The sequence below is a fragment of the Colias philodice genome, chromosome 9 (genome assembly GCF_061535455.1).
Source record: "Colias philodice isolate Cphi_HAF_F1 chromosome 9, ilColPhil1 Martin Lab GWU primary, whole genome shotgun sequence".
NCBI classification, from domain to species: Eukaryota; Metazoa; Arthropoda; class Insecta; order Lepidoptera; family Pieridae; genus Colias; species Colias philodice.
Genome location: NC_143094.1, coordinates 8,931,056 through 8,944,045, shown reverse-complemented (window position 1 = coordinate 8,944,045; position 12,990 = coordinate 8,931,056). Strand labels below are relative to the sequence as shown.

The window sequence follows — 12,990 nt, the reverse complement described above, 5'->3', positions numbered from 1 at the left end:
ATTATTCATACAACAACAAATCAAAAACACTATTTACTATGGAAAAAAAACCAGGAAGGTGAAAAACATATTTACGATTTCGATGCACTCGACTTTTAGTAAAATAATAGGTAAAAATATTATTATGGTTTTGATCACAGACATATCTGTGGTTTTGATTTTAGCTACTAGTATCAGAAAGCTGCGTGTTCAATGCACGTCGGGGTCCCACAACTGTGGAGGAAGGAAGGTAGAATACCTCCATCGAATAAGTGAAGTTTCTCGACATACTCGATTTGCCGGCCGGCCTCAATGAAGATTGTCCGAAAGTTGTATATGTGCTCTGTAACGAAAAAATTTCGCTAGCGCGATTCAGAGTGAGGTGTCGTACAATATACCTAATGAAGTTTTTCATCTTTTTATTTTACTGCAAATACAAAATAAAAATTAAACAATGGTAATGTAAATTCTAAACAAACTACTACCAAAATACAATTAGAACAAAAATCATTTGACTTGTTTATTTCACCCAGAGGCCAGAGGCGGCTCGTGACAAAATTGTATAGGTGTTCACTTGAAATAAAACAACGAAAATACAATAGCGTTCGGGATGATTTATTACAAAAAAATGAGCACCACATTTTATAAATGTCTATAACACTAAAAATTACAAAGTACAGGCTATTTCAAAACGAATTCAATGACTAGGTATCAATAATTAGTAAATCACCGAATTTGCATTCGCGAGCGTAGGTATCCATAGTGTTTGTCACTGACGGTCACTGACCTCTATAACTTATAGTTATAGAGGTCAGTGGTGTTTGTTGTGTAAACATGTATGTATTTGAGTAGTTAGTAGCATATTATATTCTGAATTTCTGATCCATGCCTATTCACTCAAAACTAATAACACTAATGATTTGTAACAGTAAATTATTTCAATAGGTAGGTATTTGAACATTTCCCAACAAGACGTAAGAATAATTATTCGTAGGTATACAAGATACAATAACAAATCTAATACACTATTTATTATTTTATTATTTACTAGCGGTCCGCCCCGGCTTCGCCCGTGGTACATGTTTACGTTTTCTCTCCATAAGAAGTAATAGCTAGAGAGCTAGCGCAAAGCTACCTGTATGTATTTGACCAGACCTGGATTTTTGTGTGTTGATTCCCCTATACCTACTATACATGAGATGAGGAGTCACTAAGCCCAGAGTGGTGGACGGGGCGCGCGCTTAGGTAAGACAGGTGGAAATTTTTGGCGAACTTTGAAACCATTTGACCACGTCTGCCATTTTGATATTTGAAAATAGATTATTATTACTATCGGAAAATAACAATGGCAGACCATTATCACGCGGATAACATTCTGGCAGACACTTATGAAAGTGCTGAAAAAAATACAATTTTGAAAGTATTTGACCAGATCTGCCATTCATATATTTTATTTATTAGGGTCTTAAGACGATACACAAAAAAAAATCCACTGCTTGGCGGGCGGAGTCTAATAGCTCGCTATCGCGAACGCGGGTGTGCGCGAAGTCATTCTTGCATACTCGCCGCGCTGCCGCTGGCCGACTCGGGACAAACATGTATGGAGTCGTCATACAGTTATAATATTGTTATACATATATTTAATTGTTGATTTATTGGTTTTATTTTCTTGCTTATAAACACAAAATTATCTTCTTTTTAACAACTACTAAGACATTATTAATTATTATTATTTCGTAATGTTTACTTTATTACAAAATAATACAGGTTATAAATAATCTTTAAAATAACAAAAAATATTGTTACTCTGAAAAAATGAAATGGTACCTAATTACGCGGACTACTGAATTGATTTAGATAGAATTTGATGCTGACGTAGATATTACATCATGCCCAGAAATGAAAGGTACTATTTCTCAAAAGAAGTTATAAACCCTAATTCTTCTCAGTCAAAGTCAAGAGTGGAAGATATCGCTAATACAGTAAAACTGATGCGAAACTTTGGATGTTAATTTGTATATTTTTTTGTTAGTTGTTACTTAATCACGTCAAGACTACATTACCAATTTTGATAAAATATAGCTAATTGCCTGGATTTACACATAGGATACTTTTTAATTTTTATCCGAACTGAACACTTCTGTGGGATAAAACAGGATTCACGATATAACCTAATTCCACGCGGGCAAAGCCGCGGTCGGAATGATATTTTTTTAAATAAAAAAATTGTTAAAAAAAAACACAAAATATATTGACGCATGTATTTATTTTTTGCACTCTATTATAATTGTAATTATTCATTACAAATAATCAAAATAAAATAGCCAGAACAAAGTTAGGCCCTGGTAGGATAGGTAGGCAGGTACAGCAATGTGAGACGAACACTGGCTTATTTATACCAATAATAAAAATAAACATTAAATTAAGTTTACTTTCTAACAACAAAAATACATAATATTAGCTAATGTGAAAACGAATCAACCAATCATCCCACAACAATGAAATGTGCACACAAATATTCATCCAAATCGGTTCATGTGATTAGGAGGAGTGACTGCAGCGCGCGCCATCCTCCGGGCCCAATTGTGTTTCCAGATCACCCAGGAACTCAATTTAATATACTTACACAAAATTTTTCGAAATGAAAACTCACATTACTATGTAAATATGAATATAAACCTGTTTTAGTACTAAGCAATTTCCCGCACAGGTGTAGTAAGTATAAATGAAATAAATATCAACATCAAATTCTTTATACAACATACTTATCTACCACCTACTAAGAAATTCTTGAAATGTTTTCGTATTTTTTTTAAATATAATACTACTCCAACGAGCTCCTGTTCCATAATTCCATATTACGTCCACCATACTTCCACTAAGTTCACCATGATTTTTTATTTCTTTGCACTTTGTTGCTTTTTGCTAAAAATGGAATCATGCGATAAAACCAGTAGAGCGTTGATAACATACATTTTTGACTGAATAAAGGTACTTACGAAGGAGTGGGTTCACATTGTGAACAATCAGTGGGTTTATTTTCCTTCTGGATTCCGGATTTCTGAAAAGATTATTTATGCTATAAATGAAAAAATCTTACACATTCGTTATGTACTTAAAACAGGGGTACATATCAAACATCGTCTATAATACAATTATCATCAAATTTAAAATAAAACCAACTTACTTCATTAATTTGTTCCAATTGTAAGCATTCTTTTTCCTCCAACCTTTATGTTTCTTCTTCTTATTTTCTTTATTGTCCCCATTTGTCTCATTTTGTCTTATCGTGTTGTCACCCTTTTTTACGATTGCGCAAGCGACACAAGTTCCCCGTGTGACGGCCGTAGCGGGAATGACTCGTGCAGCGATCGGGGTAGGAAGGTACAGGGCGGCTCTCGCTATATTGGCTGGTCAGGCGCTAATTTCAAGTATTTCTTGTTTATTTCAAAACCATCGCATATTTCAAAATTCTAACACGGTAGACGTATAGGTTGTATATTTTATAGTTAATATCCAAAAAGTCGTAACTTTACGTTTGTTATTTTGAAGATGCCAGAGATTAAAAAAAAATAACAATGAGAACTTTGTATTTTTTTTCTATCGAGAAAATATCATGGAATCATGTTTCTAAAACGGTAGACGTATTGTGTTACTATTGAACTTTCTTGTCAAGAATTTTCATCACGACAACTTTAATAATATAAAAATTACGAAGGTTTAAAAAGGGCCGTAAATGTTAGAAAAATTAATTCATCACCTTAAAAACTTATTTTCGAAACGGCAGACATTTTCATTGCGTACAGACTTCAGCAGACAACAAAACTTTACAGACTTCAGCAGTCAACAAGACTTAGCTTCTACATGGTCAGATGTATATATGTATTACGTTCCCTGACCTTACATCAATGATTTACTTTATTAATGTTTTTATGGTCATTTACATTTAATTTTGAAAACTATGGAATAAAATTTATAAATTTGATGATACAAAACTAAATATACATTTGTAAAGAATCTCAAATATAAAGTTGTGTTGCAAATAACAAATCATCATTTAAATATTTAGTTTATTTCTTTATTTAAGAAACAATTAACAATTACAAAACAACATAAAAAAACACGCATGCATTTATTGAAATGTTCATTCATCATCACTATCGTATGGCGTTGTGTGACTCGTCTTCATAATCCATTGAATCGGATTCTGTAAAAGTAAAACGTAAATTATATAATAAAAGAAATGAGTCATTATAAACTTACCTAGTAAGGCAATGCCTTTGATGTCGCACGATGCCGCCGCGCCGCCAGTGTAGGTACTTCTGCTGCTACATGAAAATATGCTAGGGTTGCAACAAATGGGAAATAAAACAATTGTGATTATTACTATTATGATGTAATCATTTATTCATATTATGTACATTCAAAACAATTGCTATTATTAAATCTGATGTAATTATTTTTTCATAAATATATAATTATTATTAATTACATAATATATTGCACTGTGAAATATTTACGTATCACTTTATTTTTGATGTTCTTAATTGTCTTTTATAAAATTTAAGTGACGCATTCGCATTGGGATCAACAATCCGATAAGAAAAGAATGGAGACAACATATACATAGCTTTGATTTCAATTCTACAGATACAAAATATACAATCTATCTAAAATGATACAACGGATGTTTCCTGCGTTTTCTCGTCAAAATACCGAAACAACGTAATTATTGTATAGTAGTTGGGCGTGAAAGTAAAAAAACAAATGAAAAGTGTTTTCCATATGATTATTTATTAAATTTACGCGATTAAGAATAATTTCAACGATACAATTTAGTAACCGAGAATTCAGAGGATTAAAGAAAATACCTGCCTGATCATTTTATCAAACTCTAAAAGAATTATGGTTATTTCGCATCACTCGGTTTATTAGTTTGGTAATAATTATTAAAGGTAGTTACAACCCTAGCCATTGAGTCGAACGGTAGGCAACACAATATCGACTTTGTGCGGGTACATATGGTACATTTCTTCTTGCTGTGAAGCGTAATTATTATTATTAAGATTTTTTAGGCTATTTTGAATCAGCTGTTCTAATTTAATTCTAGAAATTTATTAAAACGTGATTTTTTTAAAAGTATATTATGAGTTTATAAATACCTCAACCAATAGTTATTGTGTCCTATCCTCATTTCTTTATATCTTGGTAGTTAACTAAAGTGTTAAATTTACATAACCTCAACAACAACATTTACACTGCCACTGCACTAAAACTAAACTAACTAGCTCTCTAGCTATAAGAACCATCCTCGTACTTCAAGGGATATAATAAAAAAAGAATTATCGAAATCGGTTCAGCCGTTCTCGAGTTATGCGCTTACCAACACATTTTGCGATTCATTTTTATATATAAGACTAGCGGTCCGCCCCGGCTTCGCCCGTGGTACATGTTTACGTTTTCTCTACATAAGAACCATCCTCGTACTTCAAGGAATATAATAAAAAAAGAATTATCGAAATCGGTTCAGCCGTTCTCGAGTTATGCGCTTACCAACACATTTTGCGATTCATTTTTATATATAAGACTAGCGGTCCGCCCCGGCTTCGCCCGTGGTACATGTTTACGTTTTCTCTACATAAGAACCATCCTCGTACTTCAAGGAATATAATAAAAAAAGAATTATCGAAATCGGTTCAGCCGTTCTCGAGTTATGCGCTTACCAACACATTTTGCGATTCATTTTTATATATAAGACTAGCGGTCCGCCCCGGCTTCGCCCGTGGTACATGTTTACGTTTTCTCTACATAAGAACCATCCTCGTACTTCAAGGAATATAATAAAAAAAGAATTATCGAAATCGGTTCAGCCGTTCTCGAGTTATGCGCTTACCAACACATTTTGCGATTCATTTTTATATATAAGACTAGCGGTCCGCCCCGGCTTCGCCCGTGGTACATAATATTTACGTTTTCTCTACATAAAAACCATCCTCGTACTTCAAGGAATATAATAAAAAAAGAATGATCGAAATCGGTTCAGCCGTTCTCGAGTTATGCGCTTACCAACACATTTTGCGATTCATTTTTATATATAAGATAAGATTATGTGAAAATAACCAGGAAGGTGAAAAACATATTTACGAAAACATAGTAACATAATATGGCTGTCGCTACAATAATTATATTTCAATTTTATCTTTTTATACCTAGTAGAACTGGCCGACGAATAAAAAAAATCGTATTAGAATAAATACAATAAATTACGGAACAAAAAAAGGATTGTAACTGAATTAGGTATGTTTGTTTCTGGGCGCACCGTTTTCGACGACGCGACGCGCGACGTAAGCGTATAGGTATAGGTACCTACTTTGCTAAAACAAACTAATAAAATTGTGTGTCTGTCTGAAAATTCGGAAAAGCATATTTTGCAAGTTTGTAATTACTTTGATAGTTTACCGATTTATAATAATTGTAATTGTAATTGTATAATATATAATTTGCAATGTGGTGAAATTTCATAAAAATCACGGGCCAATTTTTTGTTTTGAATCCCACCGAAAATATAATTGCGTTATTAGAATAATTAATTACTATACCTACCCACGATCAATTATTACAATATAGTCTCAAATGCATACTAGAGAAATATTGCAATTTGATTCAATTAAAATGCATAGCATACAAAAATAAATTCACAACACAAGAAATTCCGCGCGCAAATCATAGCGCGTGTCAATGAAATCAAGAATGTTTTATATCAAGCCGACGCGGACGACGACGCGACGCCGAACAAAAGTACCTACGACGGACGACCACGCTTCGAGTTGCCAAACAACATGAGTAATAAATTGTTTACAAAAAAAACAAGTTTTCCATTTTTCTGTATGAGTAGACAGAACTTCAAAACGCCACCTGCTACGGTTTATATTATGAACGATTGTTATAAAAATAAAAGTTATATTTGTTGGTGTAAACTATTTTATTGATCAATAATTTTGGAATTTAAAATTGTCAACATTGATTACAATAAAACGCAGTTTTATTTTATTACACTATTGTTTTTTTTATCAAAACATGTATTTGAAGTACCATATAATATTATGCTGATCCAAGCATTTTCACTCAAAACTTATATCACTAATGATTTGTAAAAGTAAATTATTTCAATATACATTTCATAACCAACATGTAAGAATAATTATTATTATTCCTACCTACAACAACAAACCTAAAACACTATTTACTATGGGAAAATAACCAGGAAGGTGAAAAACATATTATTATTTACGATTTCGACGCACTCGACTTTTAGTAAAATATAGTAGGGAAACATAATATTATGGTTTTGATTTTTGCTACTAGTATAAGAAAACTGCGTGTTCAAACTACTTGTTTGTCTGTCTGAAAATTCGGAAGTACTTTGGTAGTTTACCGATTTATAATAATATTGTATATATCGTTGTTTAAAAAATATTCAAACACAATAAAATATGATATATGTACTGATTTATCACTGGTTTCAGTGATGAACTGATGAGTCAATTATAGCCACTATACTTTCGTCATACGTGTGTATGATTGATGTGATTTGCAACGTGGTGATATTTCAGAAAAATCACGGGTCAAATTGTCCCACCGAAAATATAACTGCGTTATAAGAATAACTATACCTACGATAAATTATACATAATACAATATAGTCTTAAATGCATACTAGTGAAATATTTTATTTGAATCAATAAAATAAAAAAATAAATAAAAAATAATAATAATACAAAAATAAATTCACAACACAAGAAAATCCGCGCGCAAATCATAGCGCGTGACAATGAAATCAAGAACTTTCGAGCCGACGCGGACGACGAAGGAGCCTAACAAAAGTACCTACAATCATAGGCGGCTCGTGACAAAATTGTATGGCCGTGTTCACTTGAAATAAAACAACGAAAATAGGTACCTACAATAGCGTTAGCAGTACAAAAAAAATGAGCACCACATTATAAATGTCTATTTATACACTAAAAATTATAGAGTATTTCAAAACGAATTCAATTATTATTTAGCAATAATTAGAAAATCCCCGAATTTGCATTCGTGATCGTATTCATAGTGTTTGTCTACACTAATATTATAAAGAGGAAAACTTTGTTTGTTTGTTTGATTGTAATGAATAGGCTCATAAACTACTGGACATTTTACCAATGTTTGCAAGTTTGTGATTACTTTGATAGTTTACCGATTTATAATAATTGTATACTTATATCATTGTTTAAAAATATTCAAACACAATATGATATAGGTACTGATTTATCACTGGTTTCAGTGATGAACTGATGAGTCAATGTTAGCCACAATACTAATCACTTTCGTCATACATGTGTATGAACTATGATTGATGTGATTTGCAATGTGGTGAAATTTCATAAAAATCACGGGCCAATTTTTTGTTTTGAATCCCACCGAAAATACATATATTACTAATTGCGTTATTAGAATAATTAATTACTATACCCACGATCAATTATTACAATTTACAATATAGTCTCAAATGCATACTAGAGAAACATTGCAATTTGAATCAATTAAAATGCATAGCATACAAAAATAAATTCACAACACAAGAAATTCCGCGCGCAAATCATAGCGCGTGTCAATGAAATCAAGAATGTAATTTTATATCAAGCCGACGAGCGACGACGCCGAACTAAAGTACCTACAGTACCATTTACCTTCAGTGTACAATACAGTTTACAGACCTACGACGGACGAACAATAATGAGTAATAAATAAAAAAAAACATAGTTTCTAAGGTCATTAGTTTTATTTTATTTTATTGTTATTTTCTTTGAACGATTGGAAATGAAATTACTCAATTTTTACACAGAACTTTGATTTATTAGAATTATGCTCATTATGCATAAGATAACGAACGCGAATGCACGACATCTAGCGCGTCAATGTCTAAACATCGCCTTTCGTTTAGACATTGACGCGCTAGATCTGTAATAAGTATATAGTCTATGCGCTAGATGTCGTGCTTTATGTCGTGTTTCGCTTGGCAAAAGTCACGCACACTACTGTAGAAGTGTCAAATTTTTCCGGTATTTTCTCGGAGCAATTAACTAGCCTGGAGAAGTAACAATTAATTGAACAATAACGCACTAGTTTGGCCTTTTTAGCTTATGGCAAAATGTCATGCGAAAAAAGAGGACAGATATATGTCAGTTCGACAGTTTGAAATGACATGGCCCATTTCAATTTGTTTTGATCACCAGTCTGGTGATCATCGCTTGGTTATTTTAATTATTTTTTTTGAAGTGAAAAACGAGTGTTTTAGTTTAATTTGTTATTTGATGAAAATACAATTGACTAAAGATAACATGGCTTGTGTTGCTTACGGCTGTGAAAGCCGTAGTAATGTGAAATCGGACGAAGATAGAAATTTGTCATTTCACAGGTTAGTGATTTTGATCAATTTTTGGCTAATTGTATTATAAATCAGTGAATTTAAGTTATTTTCTAAATCATCTATGTTTTATCTACCCTTGAACATTGAAATGAAATCATAATTAGCTTATTTTTGAGAGAAAATGCAAAATATTACTTCCATAGTGTTGTGCAATTATCGATACTTAAGTAGGAACGAAGTACTTCATTGATAATGACTGCTTTAGGTTAGGGAAAAAAAAAGGTATTTAAGTATGGATTTTATTGTTATTTGCAGGTTTCTGGCTTGAGAACAATTAAAAGATGTTTTGGGTTAAAGCTATAGCACAGGGAAAATTGGAAGCCTTCAAAACATTCTCGGCCTTGTTCAAATCATTTCGAATCAGACAGGAAGAAAAGTAAAGTGCTTTGCAGAGATGCTGTGGGCAAGTTTAAGGTGGCATCTACATATTTTAAATAATAAATATTGTAATTTGGTAATTAAGTATCGAAATAAAATGTTGTACAAAAAATTAATGTTTATTTGTTTTATTTGAAGCAATTTATTTTAAACGGAGGAATGAGTTATTTTCCCGCGGTAAATAAGCCTATATGTTATTCTGATGTTTAAACTATATAATTGTAAAGTTCCATAAAAACTCATTCAGTAGTTTTTACGTGAAGGAGTATCAAATGTCCATTCTTATATATTTTTGCTTTTATAATATTAGTAGGATACGACAATTGAGTTGTAAAAAGATCAACCAGGTGGAAGTCAGATTCGCGCACGAAGGGTTCCGTATAATTCTATGAATGAATCTATGAAAACAGGAAAAAATACGTACCTTTTTACGAAACCATAAAAATAACCTAAACCGAAATACCTAATAATATTTTTTTATAAATACCACTACCATACAATGCAAGGCAGTCAATAAGCATCGCAAATGAATAATTCCAAATTAAACGAATCTTAAAATTTGGAATTACCTATCCATAATCCAAAATTAAACGAATCTTAAATTATCTTCAAGCAATTTTATAACTTAATTTTTTTATTTATCGATATTTTAGTATTCGATAAAGTGGCAAGCACTACCTTTTTAGAACAAAAAGTGGCTACATGTGGATTTGAATGCCAAGCAGATACCAGTGTGTTGTCTCTTTCTATCGCATTAATTAGGGTATTGAATAAAAGAGAGCCACTATATAAGAAACGTTCAATTAATTGTTACTTCTCCAGGCTTGTTAATTGCTCCGAGGGTATTTTACTGTTGTTTTTCTAAGTAAATATTGTAAATTATTGATTAAAAAGGTCGAACGCGCACACATTTCATTATAGAGAAGTGATAAAATGATTAGTTTTAAAGAAATAGTGTCTGTGTTAAGTGTTTAGAGGTAATCAAAAATGTATGGAGGGACGGTCGGAACATCAACCTTAAGTACCTTGTAGAAATTGTATAGTTATTTTTGTGTATGTCTAAATGACGAAAATGTTATTTGTAATTTAAGGTATAGGTAGGTCTGTAAACTGTATTGTACACTGAAGGTAAATGGTACTGTAGGTACTTTAGTTCGGCGTCGTCGCTCGTCGGCTTGATATAAAATTACATTCTTGATTTCATTGACACGCGCTATGATTTGCGCGCGGAATTTCTTGTGTTGTGAATTTATTTTTGTATGCTATGCATTTTAATTGATTCAAATTGCAATGTTTCTCTAGTATGCATTTGAGACTATATTGTAAATTGTAATAATTGATCGTGGGTATAGTAATTAATTATTCTAATAACGCAATTAGTAATATATGTATTTTCGGTGGGATTCAAAACAAAAAATTGGCCCGTGATTTTTATGAAATTTCACCACATTGCAAATCACATCAATCATAGTTCATACACATGTATGACGAAAGTGATTAGTATTGTGGCTAACATTGACTCATCAGTTCATCACTGAAACCAGTGATAAATCAGTACCTATATCATATTGTGTTTGAATATTTTTAAACAATGATATAAGTATACAATTATTATAAATCGGTAAACTATCAAAGTAATCACAAACTTGCAAACATTGGTAAAATGTCCAGTAGTTTATGAGCCTATTCATTACAATCAAACAAACAAACAAAGTTTTCCTCTTTATAATATTAGTGTAGACAAACACTATGAATACGATCACGAATGCAAATTCGGGGATTTTCTAATTATTGCTAAATAATAATTGAATTCGTTTTGAAATACTCTATAATTTTTAGTGTATAAATAGACATTTATAATGTGGTGCTCATTTTTTTTGTACTGCTAACGCTATTGTAGGTACCTATTTTCGTTGTTTTATTTCAAGTGAACACGGCCATACAATTTTGTCACGAGCCGCCTATGATTGTAGGTACTTTTGTTAGGCTCCTTCGTCGTCCGCGTCGGCTCGAAAGTTCTTGATTTCATTGTCACGCGCTATGATTTGCGCGCGGATTTTCTTGTGTTGTGAATTTATTTTTGTATTATTATTATTTTTTATTTTTTTTTTTATTTTATTGATTCAAATAAAATATTTCACTAGTATGCATTTGAGACTATATTGTATTATGTATAATTTATCGTAGGTATAGTTATTCTTATAACGCAGTTATATTTTCGGTGGGACAATTTGACCCGTGATTTTTCTGAAATATCACCACGTTGCAAATCACATCAATCATACACACGTATGACGAAAGTATAGTGGCTATAATTGACTCATCAGTTCATCACTGAAACCAGTGATAAATCAGTACATATATCATATTTTATTGTGTTTGAATATTTTTTAAACAACGATATATACAATATTATTATAAATCGGTAAACTACCAAAGTACTTCCGAATTTTCAGACAGACAAACAAGTAGTTTGAACACGCAGTTTTCTTATACTAGTAGCAAAAATCAAAACCATAATATTATGTTTACCTACTATATTTTACTAAAAGTCGAGTGCGTCGAAATCGTAAATAATAATATGTTTTTCACCTTCCTGGTTATTTTCCCATAGTAAATAGTGTTTTAGGTTTGTTGTTGTAGGTAGGAATAATAATAATTAATAATTATTCTTACATGTTGGTTATGAAATGTATATTGAAATAATTTACTTTTACAAATCATTAGTGATATAAGTTTTGAGTGAAAATGCTTGGATCAGCATAATATTATATGGTACTTCAAATACATGTTTTGATAAAAAAAACAATAGTGTAATAAAATAAAACTGCGTTTTATTGTAATCAATGTTGACAATTTTAAATTCCAAAATTATTGATCAATAAAATAGTTTACACCAACAAATATAACTTGTATTTTTATAACAATCGTTCATAATATAAACCGTAGCAGGTGGCGTTTTGAAGTTCTGTCTACTCATACAGAAAAATAGAAAACTTGTTTTTTTTGTAAACAATTTATTACTCATGTTGTTTGGCAACTCGAAGCGTGGTCGTCCGTCGTAGGTACTTTTGTTCGGCGTCGCGTCGTCGTCCGCGTCGGCTTGATATAAAACATTCTTGATTTCATTGACACGCGCTATGATTTGCGCGCGGAATTTC

General features: G+C 31.7%; 1 long non-coding RNA gene across 1 annotated transcript; it reads right to left on the bottom strand.

Moving 5' to 3' along the window:
- Positions 1–2,346: 2,346 nt before the first annotated feature.
- On the bottom strand, positions 2,347–3,571 carry LOC149486005 (uncharacterized). The gene is made up of 3 exons (XR_016316088.1): positions 3,167–3,571; positions 2,979–3,058; positions 2,347–2,904 (listed from the first exon to the last, which is right to left on the bottom strand). It is a non-coding gene; the product is annotated as an uncharacterized LOC149486005 (long non-coding RNA).
- Between the last annotated feature and the right edge of the window lie 9,419 nt (positions 3,572–12,990).